Source organism: Rutidosis leptorrhynchoides, chromosome 2 (assembly GCF_046630445.1).
Source record: "Rutidosis leptorrhynchoides isolate AG116_Rl617_1_P2 chromosome 2, CSIRO_AGI_Rlap_v1, whole genome shotgun sequence".
NCBI classification, from domain to species: Eukaryota; Viridiplantae; Streptophyta; class Magnoliopsida; order Asterales; family Asteraceae; genus Rutidosis; species Rutidosis leptorrhynchoides.
In genome coordinates this window covers 690,907,169-690,932,119 of record NC_092334.1, presented here as the reverse complement: position 1 = coordinate 690,932,119, position 24,951 = coordinate 690,907,169, and positions in this window count along the sequence as shown.

The following is a 24,951-nucleotide window of genomic DNA, read 5'->3' as shown; positions in this document are numbered from 1 at the left end:
GCGCGACTAGCTCGAAATGGGGTTGTCAAACCCGATAGATCTATCCGTAGGATTCGCGTTCACCGGTAGAAACCAATGATTACAGTTACTAGACTAGGGAATATTTTTGTCCAACTCACAATGAATAATTAAATTTAACTGTTACTTGTGTCTAACCGTAAATAAAAATATGCATGTAATCACATCCCAAAAAGTATACTTTGAAAAGTATGTAAAAACGGGACTATAACTCACCTTAAATAGCAACTGAAGAAATCTCACAAACAAGCGAACAGCAAGTAAAGTAAAGTGATCAAGAAAGATCACAATGCCGACCTATAAATAAAGCAGGTCGAAATAAATAACTAACTTAGGTCAAGTCTTAGTATGATAGCTATTGTACATGTTACAAGTAGGCATAGAACATTACTCAGCAAGCATCGGTTTGATTGGAACAGCATAAGGACCCACGCTTTCTATTTTTAGAAAGTTTCTATTTTTGGAAAGTTTCTATTTTTTGGAAAGTTTCTATTTTTTGGAAAGTTTCTATTTTTGGAAAGTTTTGAAGTTAGGAAAGTTTCCTTATTTAGAAAGTCAACAGAAGTCAACTGAAAGTCAAAGTCAACCGAAAGTCAACTCAAAAGTCAACCTTGGTCAAACATGGTCAACATTAATTTTAAATGTGTAAGTTATAATAATAACATTGGTTATAATGTTATTTAAAGTCAAAAGTGTATAATAATGTCTTAACATAAGTTTAATTAAATAAAATGAATTATTAAAGTTAATATAAGTTGAAATGTTATAATTAGTACGACATAAGTATTTAAATAAATTAATTAAATACTAATCATAATATAAGTATTATTAATAATAATAATTTTTAAATTATATCATAAGTATTTTTAATTAATAATGAATTATTAATCATATCATAAGTTTCTAATTAAAATTATTAAATCATAAGTATTTAATAATTAAATCATAATTAAATAATAATTAAGTCTTATAATAATTAAATAATTATTTAATCCTTATTATAAGTCTTTTAATAATTTCTCAAAAACAAATTTAATACTTATCATAAGTATTTTCCTTTAATAATAAAAGTATTATTAATCATAAGTTTAATTAAAATGTTAATTAAATCATAATTAATAATTAAATGATATAATAAATATTTATATCATAAGTTTTAAATAATAATAATTACTTCTTTTATCATAAGTAATTAATTAATAATGAAATCCATTAATTTTAACATAAGTTTAATCATTAACCATAAGTTTTAAGTTTAAAAGTTCATCGGGTCGTATCTTGAGCCCCGGGTGTCGGTTTCGGGCGAGCCACATATGCATTTCCGCCTACTCAAACCACCCAACACAATTATAAACTCAAGAACACTCCAAGAACAGTCCCTAGGTCGTGGATATCAGCCATGACCACACTTGGGAAAATCAATTTACTCAAAACAGTAATTTAGGCACATCGGGTGAACCGTGGCTCGGATTTAGGTGACCCGAACATGAAAATTCGTCCCACCATCAGTCCTAACCAAATGACACACCCTAAAGACACCAAGGATGGTCACAAAGTCGGACCCAACCTTGTTCATGCCAAGAACACCTTTCAATCTTTAACAAAAATCAAATTAAGCATATCTAGGGCTCCGAGAATCGAAACGACATGAATCCGGAGTCTAAAATTAATGTCTTGATGAGAGGAACTCATTTATATACTTTATTTTAACCTTTATATCAGTTACAAAGTCAGAAAACACGAATCAAACTGCTGTCCAAATTTTACAAACCGAAAACATATGCAAACGAGTAATTCTACGCATCCAAACAACATTACAACAACTAATATACATCATACTAATAATATAAGCTCAAAATACAGAAATATAAATAAAAATGAAAAGTTCTAGGGTTAGGGTTTATACCCTAATCGAGAATCAAAGAGTGTTATCGCGTAGAGAACGAATAGAGGAACACGTTTATGTAAACCAATTCTTGATCCAAGCTCTAAAAATAATGAAGATGATGATGATGGTTGGTGTTGGCGATGGCTCAAAGGGAGAGGGGAGGGAGGAGTTGAGAGAAAATTAGGAGAATTAGGTTTTAGGGAATAAATCTAAAAATGTGAAAAATAAAATTGAAAAACAAAGTGTAAAGGGGGTACCCCCTTGGCTTCGGCCGAGTTTTGCATGGGGGTGGGCCCCATGGGTCCAATTTTGTTAAAAGTTAATTTCCTTGTGGCCCGAAAGCCCGAACGAATCCCGAAACGCGAAAACACACTTACGCGATTAAAAATCCGGAAAGATAACAAACGCGCGACGAAAAATAAATATAAATACACCTAATAATAATATGATCATAAAATATCATATTTAAAATATTTAGGATTTAAAAATCCCGAAAACTCGACCGTTGGTTTCAAAACCGAAAAGATTCGCCGGATAGAAATCCGCGAGACGTAGAAACGTATAAATTAAAATATGAATACATATATTCATATAACACATAATAATTATTATATATATATTATTACAAAAATAATAATATAGGTCATAGAAATGACGTGGCACACTAACAGTTAACGGTCGTTAAATAATTAACGGAAAAAGATAACGGAAAAAGTAGGGTCGTGACATAAATACTCTCCAATGAGAGTAACAAAAATACCTCCTCCTATTACTCCCCCGTCATGTATTCCTGCCACTACTTTGGACAGATAAAAACCAACACAGTAGGGGATATTAACAAAGCTTCTAGGGTTTCGAATACACTTAAGGTAAAATAAATCGTGTAAGGTCATCTTCTCCTTGTTTTTACCTCTTTGTATAATCGAATTAGCTAAAAATCTATGTATAATACGTAGCTCTGCTTTGTTAATATCTAAATAGGAGTGTCTTCCTCCCAGCGTAAAAACATTATAATCTAAGATACGCCTCCAGACGACGTCCGCGTCAAAATTCCTATCTACCCGCTCCCCATGATAAATCAAATTTGTACAATCGGGTAGTAGTAATTCACCAGGAGTGTAAATCTGTAAAGCCCTGGCCATGTCCAGCATGGACATTCTGTACATCCTACGGCCAAGTAAAAATCTAAGAAAACTTCTGTCATCTAACCTAACTACATCCTCATTAAGTGAAATAGTACTCATAAGCTCAACGCACCACTCTTTATATACAGGCCTACGAATGGTGAATAAACGTTCCTAATCGGGAAAAGAAGAGCTGCCATACCTTTGGATCAGATGCTGTCTAACTGAGTTAACTAGTTGGACCCTTTCCAAAGGCTCCCAATCAATTACCCTCAGTACTTCTACATTTTTCGTTACCAGTTTGAATTTTTTACTTTGATACGTCGAGTAATCTCTCCAACTTCGATCAAATCTCAAATTGGGATGCAACTGTTCTTCATGAATCATTGGGTGTTCTATTATCGGATGAATCAGAAATTGTACGTAGGCATTAACATATTCTAGTTGCGGATCATAATATGGTACGTGTTGATCAGGTTGTTGTTGTTGTTGTTGTTCCTGTTGTTGCTCCTGTTCAGGTTCTAGTTCATATTGTGGCTCATATTACATTTCTGGTTCAGGTTCCGGAGCAGGTTGCCTAGATGATGATGATGCACCATCAGTATCGGTATTTTTCTGCAAAACACATTAAACACAAAATTTGTGCATCCAAATATGCATTAGTGTTAGCAAAATAACAACTTGAAACAATTACAATAACATGTTCAATCAAAATTAAACTTATACACATTTTCACAATTTTAACAATTCTACACTTTTTCAAATAAGCATATATGAAAATGTTTACAAAGTTCATAAGCATTCAACTCAAATAACATGTTAAAATAACCATTACTAGCAATTAAACAAGTTTCAAATGGCATTTATATCAAATTAATCAAATTCATGAATTTTAGACCTAAAAAGTCTACTTTAATTTTCAAAAATCATGTTTAGGATCAAAGTTTGGATCATTTAGCTACCTAAACATGTTACACTACTTAATTTAGCAATAATTCATGATAAAAATCGGTCATAACCTGTTTGTAACATCCCGCGTTTTTTCGTTAAATTTAATTTTAACACCGTTTTTTTATAATATCTTTCGTTATTTAAATTCGTATTTTCCGATGACTAACGTTCTTAATATTCCCGTTATTTAATTATAACATCACTCGTTTACTCGAGCGTTTTAAGAAATATTCGTTTGGTTAACTCCCGCACCCGACAACAAACTTGAGGGACTAATCTTGGCATTTGGCCAAATGTTTGGTGACTAGTCACCACCTCCCCATCTCATCCATTCATTTTCCTCTTCTCCTTCTACCTCCTTTCTCTCTTCCATTTTTGAACCATAAACACCCAACTCACAAATTCATCATCTAAATCCGATTGGAGAAGCAAACATTAAAACAAATTACATTTGCGTGATCCTCTCTTCATCCTCTACATTTTGGTACCAATTTCATCTCGTTTGGGTAACATTTCTAAAACTCTAGATTTCTCTAAATTTGTGTTTTTTACTTGAAATGGTGTTAGTTAGTGTCTATGGCTCGTGTATAACATGAATATATGTTTTGTTTGCTCGATTCGTTGTTTTGAGTAACTAGTTTAAACATTTGAAATGGGTGTACTTAATCTTTGATTTTGGATGAGTTAATGTTGTTAAATTGTTAAAGTTTATGTTTTAAAAGTGTTACTAGCATCTTTAGCATCAATTTGATGTGTAGGTTGATTTGGAAAACATCATTTACATGATTATTGGTTTTGTGATTCTTGATTAGGGTTTGATGAACTCTAAAAGGAAATTTTGATGCTTTGAATGCCATGAAATGTTATTAGTTAGTGATTAGTTGTATTGTATGTTTCATTACCTTCAAAACGGCATATCATATGTGTGAATTGCATTCCCGAATCTTGAAATGCGTTTTATGAACTTGAAACTTCGATTTTGAATATTTAACGATCATTTATTGAGGTTTTCATTGTTGTTAATGATGGAATTGATTCATGAAATGTGTTTAGTTGTATTCCTTGTCAAAATACCTTTCCAACGATATTAGATACTTGTTTTGGATGTTTACGGTTTAGGATTTATGGGTATTTGAAGTTGGATTCGTGCTTGAGTGTGAAAACTGCCAGACTTGCTGATCAGTTATATGGAGCGGCGCGCCAAAATCTGCGCGGCGCGCCATTTGCGCCTGTCCCAAATTCTTTTGATTTTCACATTTTCACCCCCGCTTACTCGTAACTCCGATTAACATGAAACTTGGCAAATATGTTTATATATGAATTCTAAGCTTAGGAAAATTGTCGGATACCCGACCCGACCCCGTTGACTTTGACTTTGACTTTGACTTTGACCAAATTTGACTTTTAGTCAAACTTAACCAAACTCTTATGCAATCGTTCTAACATGCTTTTATACGTGATTCTTGCATGAAACTTGACAACGTGATTCACATGCTATACTAATCGAGTCGTAACGAGCCATAGGACTAATTGAACACATTTCACCCGACCATGTGTCGTAACCGGTTAATTGATACAACTTACTTGTTTAGGTCAAGGCTAAGCAACTTTCATGCACACGTTTACTTTGTGAAGTACATTTATACTCGTGCACTCGAGGTGAGATCATAGTCCCACCTTTTCAACAACTTTTTATACTTTTAAATTGTGGGCTGAGAAACATATACTTTGTTACATTTTGTACTACTTACCTTTATACTTTGAACACAAGTACGAGGAAACAAACATTCTACAGCGAGTTTAGAACAAAAATCCTCAATTCGATTATCATTAGTTACACTTGCAGGGTGTAAGCGAGAACTTATATTGTGTGGCCATACGGGTTTGACAAACCCTCATTTCGGACGGTTCGCTACCATCTACGGATGAAATATATTTTCGAGAAACAGTGTATGTTCTAACACTATTGTGATGGGGTTCTATGGAAGGAAACATTAAGTCTTGATAATTGGGTGCTCGCGAACAAACTTTTGGAATGCAAACGATTTGGATAATCAACATATTGGAAATACAAAATCTTGTGGTTCAAAATATAACGTTTACTAATACACCTATGATTTCACCAACGTTTTTCGTTGACAGTTTTCTATATGTTTTTTCTCAGGTTCCTACATGGCTATTTTGATACATGCTTCCGCATACATACATTTTGCTTGGGGTCAAGCATACATGCATACACTCTGATTACTTGCTTGGAGTCAAGCATACATACATACATACGCTAGTGATAGCACCTTTAGATTCAAACATTTGTTTACATACTTACGCTATTTATAGCAACCGTGATTTTCAACTTATTATGTCGCAAGTTATTTCATTATACTTTATAACTTTTGTAAACTTAATTGTTGTCAAACCGTTTAGTAAACTAAACTTTGTAAGTCTTGTACTTTTCAAATGAATGCGACATAATTTCGGTCAAATGAGTCTCATATAGGGACTATGACCACGTAACGGGACCTCAGTTAGCGACGCCGTCAATGACGATTTTGGTCGGGTCGCTACAGATGGTATCAGAGCATTGGTTGTAGGGAACTAGGATATGCATTAGTGTGTCTGACAGAGTCGTTAGGACGCATTAGTGAATCTAGACTACAACCGGATAGTTAGCCATTGCATTCTGACATACATTTGCTATAGATAGCACTTACTTGACTACTTGTGCATTATACTTGAATCATTCTTAGGCAAACTTTTTAATGGTACCCAACCTTCATCATACGAACTCGTATTCCGCCACTTTTTGGTAACACACGTGAATTCAAGGTTTATACGCGTACGGATGACCACGACTTCGTTAGTCACTCTAGTTTGGGAATTCTGACTCCTTGGTTGTTATCCACCCCATCTCACCTTACTATCCACAAGTGTTGTAAAGTTACTACCACTACTCTAGATGAGTATCGTCATCACTATTTATCACTACGGTTGCGTACTACTCGTTATCATGACTCGTTACTCTTTTCATACCTAAATACATTATTGTCTGACTCGAACCGCATTGACGTGAACAATCATTTATACACTTCCCTCGGGGAATGCTTCCTTAGAGTTGCAGAAATTCTTTCGATTTAATACGAGTCACGTTTGAGACGTCGTTACATTTTGTTCATTTTAGATCTTCACGATGACACGAACTTGAATCTATGGAGTGATGTGGGAATGGAGGTATGAGTTAGCGTAATATAACGACACTCGATCAACGTGGTTATATTACGGTAAGACATACCAAAGTTCTAATGACACGTGATGGTGGTTAGACTCGATCAACCTAATCACCACCATGTGCCATGTACATGACTTCATCTATTCATGTTTGGACATCTGAAAACTCCGAAAGTACTGACAACAACCATACCGGGGACACACCTTCGAATATTGTCGAACCATATTTATGCTTCCGAATGAATGACGAATTCTTTCAACTTCAAACATACATTATACATGAATACTATCTCGTCCTCGCACAGTTTTATCAACGAACTACAATATACCTGTTATGCTCACACCGAGGTGGAAACTTCTCTCGTATTACACTCGTACTTTCGTATAAGGAAATCTTTGATTCTAAATTTTCAATGGAGAGATAGACTCTTCACGTTATACTAGTACTCGCCTCGAGGCTGAATAGCCCCGACGAACGTTTTCAGAAACCTATGAGAACTGGCTCCGACAAACGTTTTTGGAAACAGTTTTCGCGACGCAAATTTCTTGAGAAACTTGTTCTAACTAACGTTTTCGAGTCCTGATGTACCCGTTCAAACGTACCTTACAGAAATGTACCTAGTTTCAGATCGAGATTCTTGTTTCACTTCTAGATTTCGGTGTGCTTTACGAAAAGCCTCGGGACCACGTTTAAACATGAGTACAACACATCAACGCATCTCGAAGGACCAAACAAACATACGATTCAAACCTTGGAAACCATAAAACAAATTCGTGTTATCGACTTCAAAATTTCTTGAGAAAAGTCATTGCCTTTACTAAATTCTCTTACGCCGATGGTTATCATTCAAGTCTTAACGTCACACCTTTTGAAATCTTATGTGACCGGAAACGTCATTCTCCTTTTGTAGAACCAAGTAAATGATAATCAAACCACCGAACCCGAGCTCATTCATGGAATAACCAAGAAACTTCTTTAACCTCAGAAAGGCTCGAGACGACCGTAGTCGCCAAAAGAGCTATGCCACTGTTAGAAGTAAACTTTTCAAATTCCATGTGGGAAACCGCGTAATGTAAAAAGTCGCACCTTGAGGAGGTGTAATTCATTTCGGGAAACGTAGAAAGCTAAATCCGCGATATTTTGATCCTTTTAAAAATCTTGGGGCGTTTTGGACCCGTTGCTAGCCATTTAGATTTTCCGACTCGTTTGAGTCTCCGTTCATCCTACATTCCATGCGCTAAACTTAAAGACGTGTCTCGCGAAACAAAAACTTATTATTCCTATTGATGAAACTATAAATCGTGAAACCAACTTTAAAACAATGTAAAATCCCGACCGTCAAAGTTCGTTGAAATGCCCAAGGTAGTACCCTCACTTATTCGTAGAGTTTACAATGCAAGGTTTCGAAGAAGAAACAACAACTACTACTTCCAACTAAATTTCGGGACGAAATTTCTTTTGAGGTGTGGATAATGTAACATCCCGCGTTTTTCCGTTAAATTTAATTTTAACACCGTTTTTTTATAATATCTTTCGTTATTTAAATTCGTATTTTCCGATGACTAACGTTCTTAATATTCCCGTTATTTAATTATAACATCACTCGTTTAATCGAGCGTTTTAAGAAATATTCGTTTGGTTAACTCCCGCACCCGACAACAAACTTGAGGGACTAATCTTGGCATTTGGCCAAATGTTTGGTGACTAGTCACCACCTCTCCATCTCATCCATTCATTTTCCTCTTCTCCTTCTACCTCCTTTCTCTCTTCCATTTTTGAACCATAAACACCCAACTCACAAATTCATCATCTAAATCCGATTGGAGAAGCAAACATCAAAACAAATTACATTTCCGTGATCCTCTCTTCATCCTCTACATTTTGGTACCAATTTCATCTCGTTTGGGTAACATTTCTAAAACTCTAGATTTCTCTAAATTCGTGTTTTTGACTTGAAATGGTGTTAGTTAGTGTCTATGGCTCGTGTATAACATGAATATATGTTTTGTTTGCTCGATTCGTTGTTTTGAGTAACTAGTTTGAACATTTGAAATGGGTGTGCTTAATCTTTGATTTTGGATGAGTTAATGTTGTTAAATTGTTAAAGTTTATGTTTTAAAAGTGTTACTAGCATCTTTAGCATCAATTTGATGTGTAGGTTGATTTGGAATACATCATTTACATGATTATTAGTTTTGTGATTCTTGATTAGGGTTTGATGAACTCTAAAATTAAATTTTGATGCTTTGAATGCCATGAAATGTTATTAGTTAGTGATTAGTTGTATTGTATGTTTCATTACCTTCAAAACGGCATATCATATGTGTGAATTGCATTCCCGAATCTTGAAATGCGTTTTATGAACTTGAAACTTCGATTTTGAATATTTAACGATCGTTTATTGAGGTTTTCATTGTTTTTAATGATGGAATTGATTCATGAAATGTGTTTAGTTGTATTCCTTGTCAAAATACCTTTCCAACGATATAAGATACTTGTTTTGGATGTTTACGGTTTAGGATTTATGGGTATTTGAAGTTGGATTCGTGCTTGAGTGTGAAAACTGCCAGACTTGCTGATCAGTTATATGGAGCGGCGCGCCAAAATCCGCGCGGCGCGCCATTTGGGCCTGTCCCAAATTCTTTTGATTTTCACATTTTCACCCCCGCTTACTCGTAACTCCGATTAACATGAAACTTGGCAAACATGTTTATATATGAATTCTAAGCTTAGGAAAATTGTCGGATACCCGACCCGACCCCGTTGACTTTGACTTTGACCAAGTTTGACTTTTAGTCAAACTTAACCAAACTCTTATGCAATCGTTCTAACATGCTTTTATACGTGATTCTTGCATGAAACTTGACAACGTGATTCACATGCTATACTAATCGAGTCGTAACGAGCCATAGGACTAATTGAACACATTTCACCCGACCATGTGTCGTAACCGGTTAATTGATACAACTTACTTGTTTAGGTCAAGGCTAAGCAACTTTCATGCACACGTTTACTTTGTGAAGTACATTTATACTCGTGCACTCGAGGTGAGATCATAGTCTCACCTTTTCAACAACTTTTTATACTTTTAAATTGTGGGCTGAGAAACATATACTTTGTTACATTTTGTACTACTTACCTTTATACTTTGAACACAAGTACGAGGAAACAAACATTCTACAGCGAGTTTAGAACAAAAATCCTCAATTCGATTATCATTAGTTACACTTGTAGGGTGTAAGCGAGAACTTATATTGTGTGGCCATACGGGTTTGACAAACCCTCATTTCGGACGGTTCGCTACCGTCTACGGATGAAATATATTTTCGAGAAACAGTGTATGTTCTAACACTATTGTGATGGGGTTCTATAGAAGGAAACGTTAAGTCTTGATAATTGGGTGCTCGCGAACAAACTTTTGGAATGCAAACGATTTGGATAATCAACATATTGGAAATACTAAATCTTGTGGTTCAAAATATAACGTTTACTAATACACCTATGATTTCACCAACGTTTTTCGTTGACAGTTTTCTATATGTTTTTCTCAGGTTCCTACATGGCTATTTTGATACAAATGCTTCCGCGTACATACATTTTGCTTGGGGTCAAGCATACATGCATACACTCTGATTACTTGCTTAGAGTCAAGCATACATACATACATACGCTAGTGATAGCACCTTTGGATTCAAACATTTGTTTACATACTTACGCTATTTATAGCAACCGTGATTTTCAACTTATTATGTCGCAAGTTATTTCATTATACTTTATAACTTTTGTAAACTTAATTGTTGTCAAACCGTTTAGTAAACTAAACTTTGTAAGTCATGTACTTTTCAAATGAATGCGACATAATTTCGGTCAAACGAGTCTCATATAGGGACTATGACCACATAACGGGACCTCAGTTAGTGACGCCGTCAATGACGATTTTGGTCGGGTCGCTACACTGTTTATATCAAAAAGCCCCAAATTGCTCAAGAACACAAACCCTAGATTCCTAAAATTTTTGAAGTTTTTGGCTTCAAATCTTGTTAAATAGCATCAATCTAGGTTATACATGCATAATATACTAACAATTTAACTCTAATTACACTAAAAATCAACAAAATCAAATTAGGTAAAATATTGGTAATTATCACAAAAACTAGGAAATTTAAGAGTTTAAGGGTGTAATTTTTACCTTCTTGCTAAAAAATCCAAACCTAGGCATGATTGTAGTGAAGTTTTGTGAGAAATTTGGGTGAAAATTGGTGATTTGAAGAGTGTATGTGTGTATGTGTTCGTGTTTGTGTATGAATGTGGAGTGAGACAGAAGCAGCGAGCTGCTCCTTTTTGTTTCTGACTAGATTTTTAACACCATGCGATCGCATGGTTCTCAAGACCAAACCCCATGCGATCGCATGGGGTCCTGGTTTTTTTTTTTTGTTTTTTTTTTATAAAATCTTATACTTATAAAACAAAAATTAAATAAATTTAAAATTTTATTTTCCTTGTTATTTAGGACGAGGGCGTTTCGGATCGTTGTCCTAGTCCGTCCCTCGACAAAATTTTAAAAATTTGTCATTTTAAAGCGTTGTTTTAAAAGCAAAGATTTTTGAGTTTTTTTTTAATGTTTTTGGCATACTTTAATTCAATAAGTTTAAAAATAATGATAATAAAATTTCTCGTCCCTCCCTTGGGTAGAGCAATTTCGATTCAACGACCTAGTTTTCAACTCACGACGAATTTTTAGATATCAAATTTCTAACTTAATGAAATAAAGTAAATTTTTGTTTTTAAATTTACACCAATTCATATTATTAAAAATTAAAAATTCACACCAAATTTATATTATATTTTTATTTTTATACATACAAACTTATATTAAAAATATTAATTTTTAAAGAAACTTAAAAACTTAAATATATTGATTTAAAAAGATTTACAATATTAATTTAATATTTGTATATTAATTTTAAAAACAAGGTAAAAATAAAATTAAAAATCTTTTTGGTCTTTTATCCCACTTTAATTAATCAAATATTATCAAAAATATACGCCCCTCTTTTCGGTAAAGTAATTTCGGTTCAACGACCTAGTTTTACTCCTGACAAATTTTTGAAATATTTTAGTTTGATTGATTAAAGATATTTATACCTTAAGAATAAACGGTAAATTTCGCAGTGATGTAATAAATTTTTGTATGATATCAATAATTTCGGTTACGCATACCTAATTTTATTGAATACCAATTTAATACGTTATAGCGAACGATTTAGTGTTTATTATCGAAAGATTAAAAGCAATAAAAATAAAAATAAAAACTGTACATACTTACTTGTGAGATAGAATTCTCAGAGACCTGCTTTAGCCGACTCATAGGAGAGTCGTGTGATTTGATTTTCCATAGCTACGTAAGCGTAACCTCGATTCTTCAATATCTTTTCTTCTAAACATATGAACGGTCCTTCTCTGCATAGAGTAACAAATTCGGTATTTGAATATGTTTGATTATTTGAACATTTACCTTCGTGTGACTATTTTCTGCATTTATAACATCTTTCAAGGTGTCTTGCTCTTCTTTTTGTTGCGGACTTTGATTTGCCTTTACCAAAATGTATCTTATGATGATCTTTCCTGAGTTCTTTCCTTACTCCGTCCATTTTGCCTCTTATTACTGACACCAGGTCACTCGGGAGTGTGTCATTATTACGTTTAGTAATCAAAGCGTGTAGCATTAGACCATGGTTCAGATCAAAGGAATTCTTTATCTCATAAAACCTAAAAAAAAATAAAAATTCAGAATGGGGGGAGAAGACTAGTTCTTTAGGGTCTGCTAGGGAAAGACCATTCGGATTCCATTCTCGAGAACTACACGAAAACAGAAAATCTAACTCTAACATAAATATATATTACCCTAAAAAGATTCGAACCTTCCCACACTTAGTTAGCTGTAGTGTCGAAATTGTGATTAACTTCATCTTCAACTTCCATTGGATTATCTATGTAATGTTTAACTCTGTGACCATTAACTTTAAATTCAACTCCATTTGAATTTATTAACTCTATTGTTCCGTACGGGAAAACTCTTTTGACTATGAATGGTCCAGACCATCTTGATTTCAATTTTCCAGGAAATAGCTTGAATCGTGAATTGAAAAGAAGAACTCTGTCTCCTTCTTTAAATTCTTTTGAACTTCTGATTCTTTTATCATGCCATTTCTTCATTCTTTCCTTATAGATTAACGAATTTTCGTATGCTTCATGTCTTAATTCTTCTAATTCGTTTAGTTGACTTAACCGTAGATGTCCGGCTTCATGTAAATCAAGATTACATGTCTTCAAAGCCCAAAATGCTTTGTGTTCAATTTCTACTGGAAGGTGACATGCTTTTCCAAAAACGAGTCCAAAAGGTGTGGTTCCAATTGGAGTTTTGTAGGCTGTTCTAAAAGCCCAGAGTGCATCCTCCAATTTCATGGACCATTCCTTCGGATTTGATTCTACGGTTTTCTCTAGAATACGTTTTAATGCTCGGTTGGTATTTTCAACTTGTCCACTTGTCTGTGGATGATAAGCATTGGAGATTTTATGAGTTACTCCATATCTTTTGAGAACTTTCTCAAGTTGATTATTACAAAAATGAGTACCCCGATCACTTATTAAAGCTTTCGGTGTTCCGAACCTTGCAAAAAGACGTTTTAAGAAGTTGACTACAACTCGTGCATCGTTAGTCGGGAGAGCTTGTGCTTCCGCCCATTTAGATACATAATCAATGGCAACGAGAATGTAGAGTTTATTATGAGATTTTGGAAATGGACCCATAAAGTCAATACCCCAAAAGTCAAATACTTCACATACTTGAATGACATTTTGTGGCATTTCATCACGTTGACTTATTTTTCCGACCCTTTGACAAGTATCACAGGATTTGAAAAGAAGGTGTGCGTCTTTGAAAATTGTAGGCCAATAGAATCCAGCGTCGTAGACTTTTCTTGCTGTGAGTTGAGGCCCATAATGCCCTCCTGTTGGTCCTGTGTGACAATGGTTTAAGATTTGACTAGCTTCATCTCCGAATACACATCGGCGTATTATTCCATCGGGACAACTTTTAAACAAATGTGGATCTTCCCAGAAATAGTGTTTTATATCACTAAAGAATTTCTTTCGTTTTTGGTACGACAACCATTTTTCAAGGAATCCACATACTAAATAGTTTGCATAGTCTGCAAACCATGGAATTTTATTATAATCGATCTTCAAAAGATATTCATCAGGAAAGTTATCTTGTATAGCCAATTCATTTAGAACTTCTAATTCAGGATTTTCAGGACGAGAAAGATGATCAGCGGCGAGATTTTCTGCTCCCTTTTTATCTCGGATTTCAATATCGAACTCTTGTAAGAGTAAGATCCAACGAATTAATCGTGGTTTGGCATCTTGTTTTGAAAATAGGTATCTAAGAGCAGAATGGCCAGTATAGACCACCGTTTTAGCTAGAACGAGATATGAACGAAATTTGTCAAAAGCAAAGACAATAGCAAGGAGTTCTTTTTTAGTAGTTCGTTTGTGCTCCTTGTAACATCTTACTAGCGTAATAAATTGGTTGAAAGCGTTTTTCAATCCTTTGTCCTAAAACGGCTCCCATTGCAAAATCACTTGCATCGCACATAAGTTCAAATGGTAGATTCCAATTTGGGGTTATCATGATCGGCGCATTAGTGAGTTTTTCTTTAAGAATATTAAAAGAATTTATGCATTCATCTGAAAAGATGAATGGAGCATCCTTTTCTAGGAGTTTATTCATAGGAGTGGCAATTTTAGAAAAATCTTTTATGAAACGACTGTAAAAACCGGCATGCCCTAGAAAACTCCTAACTCCTCTAACATTGGTGGGATGTGAAAGTTTAGCAATTACATCTACTTTAGCTCTGTCCACTTCAATTCCTTCCTTTGAAATTTTATGTCCAAGAACGATGCCTTCTTTAACCATAAAATGACATTTCTCTCAATTAAGAACTAAATTTGACTGTTCGCATCTAATTAGCATTCGTTCAAGATTAACTAGACATGATTCAAATGTATCACCGAAGACTAAAAAGTCATCCATGAAAACTTCCATGCATTCTTCTATCATGTCGTGAAAAATCGCCATCATGCACCTTTGAAAGGTTGCAGGGGCGTTGCAAAGTCCAAATGGCATGCATTTATAAGAAAAAGTACCATAAGGGCACATGAATGTAGTTTTCTCTTGATCCTCGGGTGCTATTGGAATTTGAAAATATCCGAAAAAACCATCAAGAAAACAATAGTAACTATTTCTGGCTAATCTTTCCAACATTTGATCAATGAAAGGTAAGGGAAAGTGATCTTTTCTGGTGGCGTCATTTAATTTTCTATAATCAATACAAACACGCCATCCTGTTACAGTCCTAGTAGGAATAAGCTCATTTTTTTTCATTTGTGATGACAGTCATGACTCATTTCTTAGGTACGCATTGAACTGGGCTTACCCATGGACTATCAGAGATTGGATAAATTAAACCTGCATCAAGCAGTTTAATAATTTCTTTCTTAACAACATCTTGCATATTAGGATTTAGTCTTCATTGGCGTTGCACATACGTTTTATGATCTTCTTCCATAAGGATTTTATGTGTGCAATATGAAGGACTTATTCCTTTAATATCATGAATTTTCCATGCAATAGCTAGTTTATGAGCTTTTAGCACAGAAATGAGTTGAGATTTTTCATTTTCAGTAAGAGAAGACGATATTATTACAGGTAATTCAGATTCACCATGTAAATAAGCGTATTCCAAATGGTTTGAAAGTGGCTTTAACTCTAATGTCGGTAGTTCTTATATCGATGATTTATATCGATATCTGTCTTCTTCTTTTAGCATTTGAATTTCTTCTGTTGTTGGTTCATATCCATTAACCATGAGTGCGGCTAACATTTCAGATTCATCAATTAGTTCAGTTCCTTCTCCTAATGAATATTCTCCTGTTCCTTGTAATTCTGGAAATTCTTCTAATAATTCTGCATGTGAACCTATAGTTTGAATATAATAACATGTATCATCTGCAGATTGCGCTTGTTGCATGGCTCTATCAACAGAAAAAGTAACACTCTCGTCCTCTATGCTTAGGGTCAGTTTCTTACCAAACACGTCTATTATTGCTTTAGCCGTATTTAAGAATGGTCTTCCTAATATGAGAGGAACTCGAGAATCTTCTTTCATGTCCAGAATAACAAAATCTACTGGAAATACTAAAGTACCAACTTTAACTAGCATGTTTTCCATTATCCCTCTAGGATATTTTACTGATCGATCGGCTAGTTGTATACTTATCCTTGTTGGTTTCAATTCTCTAAGATCTAGTTTAGCGTATAGTAAATACGGCATTAGATTTATACTAGCACCTAAGTCTGCCAATGCTTCTAGTGAACTAAGACTACCCAGAAAACATGGAATTGTGAAACTTCCTGGATCAGAGAGTTTTTCTGGTATCTTATTCAACAGCAATGTAGAACAATTAGCATTCATTGTAACAACCGAGAGTTCTTCCATTTTCTTTCTATTTGTGATTAGATCTTTCAGGAATTTAGCATATCTTGGCATTCCTGAAATTACATCAATGAAAGGAAGATTTACATTTATTTGTTTAAACATATCCAAGAATTTGGATTGCTCGGCTTCAAGTCTTTCTTTTCTCATTTTACTCGGGTAAGGAAGTGGTGGTTGGTATGGTTTAACATAAGGTTTAGCCTTAACTGTGTTATCTTCATTAACCTTTTCAACTACCGGTTCTGTTTCCTTATATTGTTCAGATTGTGGTTCTTGTAGAGTAGGAATAGCATCATCAGAAATTACAGGTATTTTAGGTGGTTTAAGTGTAATACCACTTCTTGTGGTAATGGCTTTAGCTGTTTCATTCTGGGGGTTAGCATTTATATCACTAGGTAGACTTCCCGGTTTTCTTTCACCTATCAACCTTGCTAGATTGCTTACTTCTTGTTCCAAAATTTGAATAGAAGCTTGTTGATTTCTAAATGCTTGAGCATTTTGTTCATTGGTTTGTTTCTGAGATGTGAAAAACTGTGTTTGAGATTCAACTAGCTTTGACATCATATCTTCAAAATTTGGCTTTTTATCATCGGTTTGTGGTGGTTTGTTTCGAAAAATAGTCTTTGCTGATTGTAAGTATTGTTGGATACTTGTTGATTACTAGGACCTTGTTGGTTGTTGTATGGAACATTTCGGTTATAATTCTGGTTTTGATTATAGATTGGTCTTGGCGGTTGATAATTATTCTGATAATTATTTCCAGGCCTTTGGTTCATGTATGAAACATTCTCTCTTTGTTCCATTGTTTGTTCAATACTGACACAATCTTTTGTCAAATGTGGTCCTCCACACTGCTCACAACTAATTCTTATTGAGTGAATATCTTTAGTCATCTTTTCCATTCGTCTCTCGACAACATCTATCTTTGCAGAAATGGAATTAAAGTCATGGCTAGAATCAGCTCTAGCTGCTTTAGATGATCTAACGATATCTTTTTCTTGGTGCCACTCATGTGAGTGGGAAGCAGTGTTATCAATAATTTTGTAAGCTTCAGTTGCTGTTTTCTTCATAATGGAACCACCAGCTGCTATATCGATGTCTTTTCTTATAGTGATGTCGCATCCTTGGTAGAATATTTGTACTATTTGATAAGTGTCTAAACCATATTGCGGACATCCTCTTAACAACTTTCCAAATCTTGTCCACGCCTCATATAGAGTTTCATTTGGCTTTTGTGTGAACGTAACAATTTCTCCTTGAAGTCTCACGGCTTTAGATGCCGGAAAGAATTGTTTAAGAAAATTTTCAACTAAAACGTCCCATGTATCAATCGCCCCTTCAGGTAACGATTCTAATGAATCTTTGACTTCTCCCTTTAAAGTTCAGGGAAATAACATGAGATATATCTATTCATCCTCAACTTCTCAGATTTTAAATAGAGTACAGATCCTATTAAAGGTACGAAGATGTTCATTTGGATCTTCCTTCGGCGCACCACTAAATTGGCATTGATTAGTTACCATGTGTAGGATTTGTCCTTTAATTTCATAATCTGGCGCATTAATGTCTGGTTGAGTAATTGTGTGACCTTGGCCAGTGCGTTTAGCTCGCATTCGGTCTTCCATACTTAGAGGTTCCAGATTTTCCATTATTGAATTTGTTTAATCTGAATCACTAGAGGATTCTGATTTAATGGTTTATTCCTCGACAATCTCTGTTTGAATGATTGGTGGTTTCGGAGGAAAAATTAATGGTTCAGGATCTCTGAATTGTCCCTGAATATCTTCCGGATTCTCAATTGTGAGGTCGGGTTCATAAAATGGATTATCGGAAATTTGAATTGGAGTACTTGGTCGACTTGATGACGATTCTAAAGAAAAATCAACGGCGACAATATTGGCTAGATGTCTTGATCTGGTTACAGGTGGTGAACGTATGAAAGGTGGTGAACGTTTTGCTCGGTGCATTCACTGAATATCCTATTAGTTATAAAAGATAAAAATTATATAAGTTATCAAATTAATAGACTTTTCTGATTTTGCCCACGTTTCGAATAGCCAATAGATGCAGCAGGTAGCCAGGATCCTTTAAATCGGAAGCCCACAACTCGCCACTAACAAATCCAACTATTACTACGAACCAGAAAATTTTGGATGTCTATCAATTTAACCACTTAAAATAATTTTTCGTCGAAATTTAAAGAAATTTTAGAGAAGAAATAGAAAATTCTATGTCCTAAAAACTAGAGCGTCGAAAAAATAAGAAAGAAAAAGAGCGCGTCGGAAAACGTCAAAAAATAAAAGGTTGAAAAATAATAAAAAGAACGTAGCGCGTCGAAACTTAAAAGTCTAAAAACTAAAAATTAAAAGTTACGTCTAACGGTATTAAAGCTTAAAGGAATTCTAAATCCAAAACGGCAATAACTTAAAAAGTACTAAAATCTTAAAATGGTGTCGCAATATTCTAAAGCACCTATATCTTAGTCTAAAGAAAAAGCACTTAAGGGATTTTACGGCAAAGCCTAAAAATCTAGAAATAAAAATAACTATGGCAAAAAATATATCTTAAAACTAGTTACGAGCGAAAATAATACAAATTACGTATTAAATAATAAAAATATACAATTTATAAAAAGAGACAAAAAAATGATAAAATTACTAATTTTTATAAAAATATTATTTTTATATTATTTATTTTATAAAAGTATTAATTTATATAATTAATAAAACTAATTAAAACTTAAATTACAAATTAAAACTAAAAACTAAACTAATTAATTAAATAATTAACCCTAATTAGGGGTTATAATAATAATAATAATTAATACTTAAACCCTAATTTCGTACGTACTATGATCAGGCCAGTCAAATCACTCCATGCGATCGCATGGAGTGATAGTTAGATATTCATGCGGTCGCATGAATTAAGAAACCAGGCCAGAAGTTGGGCTGTTACAGTGTAGTGGCCCGTATACTTTAATTTTTTTTTCTGTTTTATACTTTTATAAAGTATTTATATAAAATGAATAAAAATTTAATTTTCAAAAAAAAACTACCTATTAGTTTTTGTAACTAAAAGAAAATACAAACTTTTTAATTTTTTTATATTTTGAACAACTCTTAAAAATATATATATATATATATATATATATATATATATATATATATATATATATATATATATATATATATATATATATATATATATATATATATATATATATATATAGCGTTTCGCTTCCGGCGTTTAAGCAGTTCCCCGGCAGCGGCGCCAAAAATACTTGGTGTGCGTAGAGGTGTATACGAAATAGCTTATATTTTACTAGGAAATACAATTAAAAACGATACAATTTTACCCAAGTTATTTATTTATTTATAAAGTGGATATACCTAAACCTTGCTACAACACTTATAGGCAGTGTACCTAATTGTACAGTAGTGTAGTTTTTAGTAAGTCCGGTTCATTCCATAGGGAGCTAGCCAAGTTTAACGCTATATTTTTAAAACTATATTTGTATATATATAAATATATATATAAGTAGTATTATTATTATAAAAGGGGGTTTTTACCGTTTAATGACCGGTTTGTCGATTTTAAAACTTTAGTCGCAGTTAAAACCTAATGTAAAATATTAAAAATAAAAATAACTTAATTTAAAGCGTAAAGTAAATGACAATAATTAAAGTGCGATAAATTAAAATGCGATAAATAAAATGACAATAAATAAAATTGCGATAATTAAAAGTGCAATTAAATAAAAAGACAGAAAATAAAAGTGCGATGAAATATGAAATAAAGGAATTATGCTTATTTAAACTTCCGAAATCATGATGTTCGACGTATTGATTTTAGTTTATTACCATGGGTTAATTGTCCTTTGTCCTGGATTATTCAATATGTCCATCTGGTTTTTGTCCATAATAGTCCATCAGTCATAAATATAAAGTGCGAGTGTCCTCGTCAAATTATTCTTATATCCGAAGTCAAATATTCTAACTAATTGGGGACTTAAACTATAATTACACCAATTTTCCTTGTATGTAATTCACCCTTGTTTTAATAAGTCCATTGACTATTAATCCATTCCCGTGTCCAGTTAAATGAATGATTATTAGTACTTATAAATATCCCGCCCATCATGTCTGATCTAGTGTATATGGTTATTTATAGGTACATCCAATTGTAAATCTTTATATTAAATTAACGAACTATCATTCAATTAAACAAATATAAAGCCCATTAATCGCCCATAGTCTAAATTCCACAAGTGTCGTTCTTTTGTCCAAACCCCAATTATGGTACAAAGCCCAATAACCCCGTCTTTAATATTTTAGCCCAACATCACGATTACTTTGATTTAAATAAGCATAATAATAACTTAGCTACGAGTCATTAATTTAAAAAGGATGAACATAACTTACAATGATTAATAATAGCGTAGCGTTACAAGGACAAAATTTTGACTTACACACTTACAACATTCGCTAACATACCCTTATTATTATTAAATTAAAATTAAAATTAAAATTAAAATTAAAATTAAAATTATAATATATATATATATATATATATATATATATATATATATATATATATATATATATATATATATATATATATATATATATATATATATTACGTGAGAGATAGAGAGATTGAATTAGGTGTAGATATTGGGCCGAAAACTGCGAAATATATTCGGTGAGTGGGTCTATCTCCAGATAGAGTTTGAGTAGCGTATCATGCTACTGTGTTTAACTCTTTTACCAAGTTTAGTGTAATATAATTATCATGTGATATTAGTGATTGCCATGCTAGATGGATATTGTATGCTTGTTGATGTATGTGTTTGTACGTGCACTATGTGATTGACACCAGTCGGGCCTGGGGAGAATGGGGACTCGTGACCGTGCCTAGGGAGGTTAGAGTCCGTATGAGGTCAACCGTGCCTAGGGAGGTTGGGTCCATAGGCTACTGATTGTGAGTATAGTGTGAACGACACACCCCCTGCGTCAGGATGACTATACTGTGAATTGAGTAGCGAGGACTATCGGTAGACTCTAGCCCGATCAGCGAGGAGTCGTGTGCTCGTACAAGCCGCCGATCCTCATATTGTCGTATTTGTATGCTAGTGGTGGTTAGCATGTGGTGGTGATATTTAGAGTAAAGCTTGTGTGATGCTTAAGCTTATCCTGTTAGATAGATTCCACTCACTTAGCGGTGCGCTAACCCCCACATTTACACCCCTGCAGGTTTAGGTACTGTTGGGATTGGGAATTGGGCTGAAGACGTGTTTGACTCGGAGTACTCTGATGTGTTATAATGTAAAAGGAAAACTATATTTATTTATAATGTTTAATTACGTGTTTTGTAAATAACGTGGTGTTTGTTAAATTAAGACTTCCGCTGTGATTTAAAAAAAAAAATTTGCCTGGCATTACACTAGCTCTTCCGTCTAGTGAACATTCTGGGTGGGGGTGTTAAACCCGGTAGCTACCTTTAGGATTCGCGTGAATTAGGGCCATACCTGTTTCTAATTCTTAGGTTACCAATCAATAATAATTAGGGGAAAATATTCACAACAATTAGTGGCAATTATAACGTCCAGCTAATTCAATAATAATCCACAGAACTTCTGTCTTCATAATAATTCATTCGAGAAATGTTTTGCTTGTGTCTATCTCGTCAAACATTTATAAAAACATTTCATGTGTTCGCAGTTCAAAATATATTTCAAAAGCATTTAATAAAGCAGTTATAAAAATAGCGCATGTATTCTCAGTTCCAAAAATGTAAAGAGTAAAAGGAAATCAAATGAACTCACAATACGATATTTTGTAGTAAAAATATGCATACGACGGAACAATGCAGGGTTGGCCTCGGATTCACGAACCTATATCATTTATATGTATATTAATACATACAATCGTAATTGAATAAATTTATATTATTATTGATATACTTGTTATTTTAATAAATTATATGTCATATGTTTTAAATATAGTGTCATGTACTAATTGTTATTTGGTAAAATAATACTAATATTAATAAATAAAAATTTGTAATCTCTTTATAATGATAATAATAATGATAACACTAATGTCAAATCAAATAATAAAAATGATAATTTTATTAATAATGTTATTTTTAACAAAAATATAGTTTTAGTAAAAATGATAATTTTTAACAATAATAACAACAATAATAATAATAATAATAATAATAATAATAATAATAATAATAATAATAATAATAATAATAATAATAATAATAAATATAAATATAATAAAAATGATAATAATAATATGTGATAATAATAATATGTGATAACAAGGATGATGAAAAATATACTATCCTAATCATCCTCGTCATTTGAATAACATATCTATCGTCATCACCATTCGAACTCGTTCGTCATTAACTATCCATTATCATAATCATAATCACTATCATCTTGTCATCATAGTAACCATCATCATATCTATACCTCACGTATCATATCACCTTCTACTTAATCTAATCTTCAACATCGTTACACGTTTGAATCATAATCATAATCATAATCCTTATTATCATATTATCGTCAAACACAATATCAATCTCAATATCATAATCGTAAACCGTCGTTCATCGTCATTCTCGTATACCATAATCAACAATTGTCCACCGTTGTAATAGGAGCACGGCTTCAGTGTTTTTAACAGGAGACGATGGGTTGCAAATGATGGCCCAAAGTTCGAGTCATCCTGGCCCAATATCAAACTGATTAGCTGACCCAATTAGAATAAGACCAACAGTAGCCCGTTAATCAGTAATTATAATCGAATAGTATGGATTTCATGTCAATAGAAAAGAAAAAGAATCAAAAGTCGTAAGTGGGAAACAGAAAACGAGGTTTAGCAGCTGTCGGCCAGAAAGAAAAAGAATCCCTGATCGTGGTTCGGTTTTTTTTAAAGAAAAATACAGGAGCCCACAACAGGAAAAAGAAACAGCTCATGAATATTTATCAAGTGGGTTATGTAATTAGGAGTTGTCGGCCATAAATGAAATTTATAATTAGAACGTGCAGTAGAACATTAATATCAATTGAAATTCTGCAATTTAAATGTTGAAATTATTGTGGTTGGTTGGGTTACGGACAAAACAGAAGGAGAACAATAATAGAAGGCCGATGTAGCTTGTGATGGGCAGTTTCAACAGAAAATAAAACAGAAAACACAAGATACGCAGGTGGTGTGTGGTGATTAAATGGGTCTTGTTTGTGTTGTTTGTTGAAAACAAAAATAAACCGAGGTTGTGTAGTAGAAATAATAGCGGTTTGGTAATAGAAACAATGAAGAGTAGAAGGTAGGTTTCGTTGAGTTGATGATATACTCTTAGTAGTAGCAGCCGGGGGTGATAGTCTGATGAAGTGGTGATCGAAATAAAAATTAAAACGATAAGTCTTCAATTGTTAACAACAACTAGCAATCATCATTTCCTCATTATGTACTTTATTCTTACGCCTCCATCACCTTATATCATTTCCTGTATCATTCCTTTTATCCTTTCGTCTCGATAATTACTTTCTTCATGGTTGTAACCAAAGTAAGGACAAGCAGCAGGAAGTCACAAAGGTTATGGGTTTTGGGTTGATACCCGTAAACAGGAACAATTATAAGGTGGTTATTTAAGGTGGTTGTCGTGAGGTTGAAGGTGGCGGAAGTGGTGTGAATCACTGAAATAGAATCAATAATGAAGCAACAGCAGCTTGTTAGCTCCATTAGAGAGAGAAAAGAGGATAAAGAGATGGTTGGTTTGTTGAAGTCGAGCAGGAAAGTATCAAGGGTTGTGATTGTGGTGGAAGAGGTTCACGATAGTTGATGGTCTGGTGGTTGTAGGTGGTTTTCTTTGAAGGTGAAGGTGGTGGCTCGTTGGTTGGTGGAAGGATGTGATGGTGGCGTATGTATGTAGGAGGTGATGGACGTGGTGTAGTGGAAGGTGATGGATACGGTGAAGAGTGGTGGTGACGTTTGAGGTGATGATGATCAAACTTGGTGATCAAGAGGGCTTAATGGTGGTTATATGTGATAGAGAAGAGATGGTGCAGAGGAGATGTAGGAAGAAGTGGGTTCATCAAGCATGTGGGTATATGTATATATATATTAAAGAGTTTTAAAAGAACATAGTACGTACTCTAAATTCAAC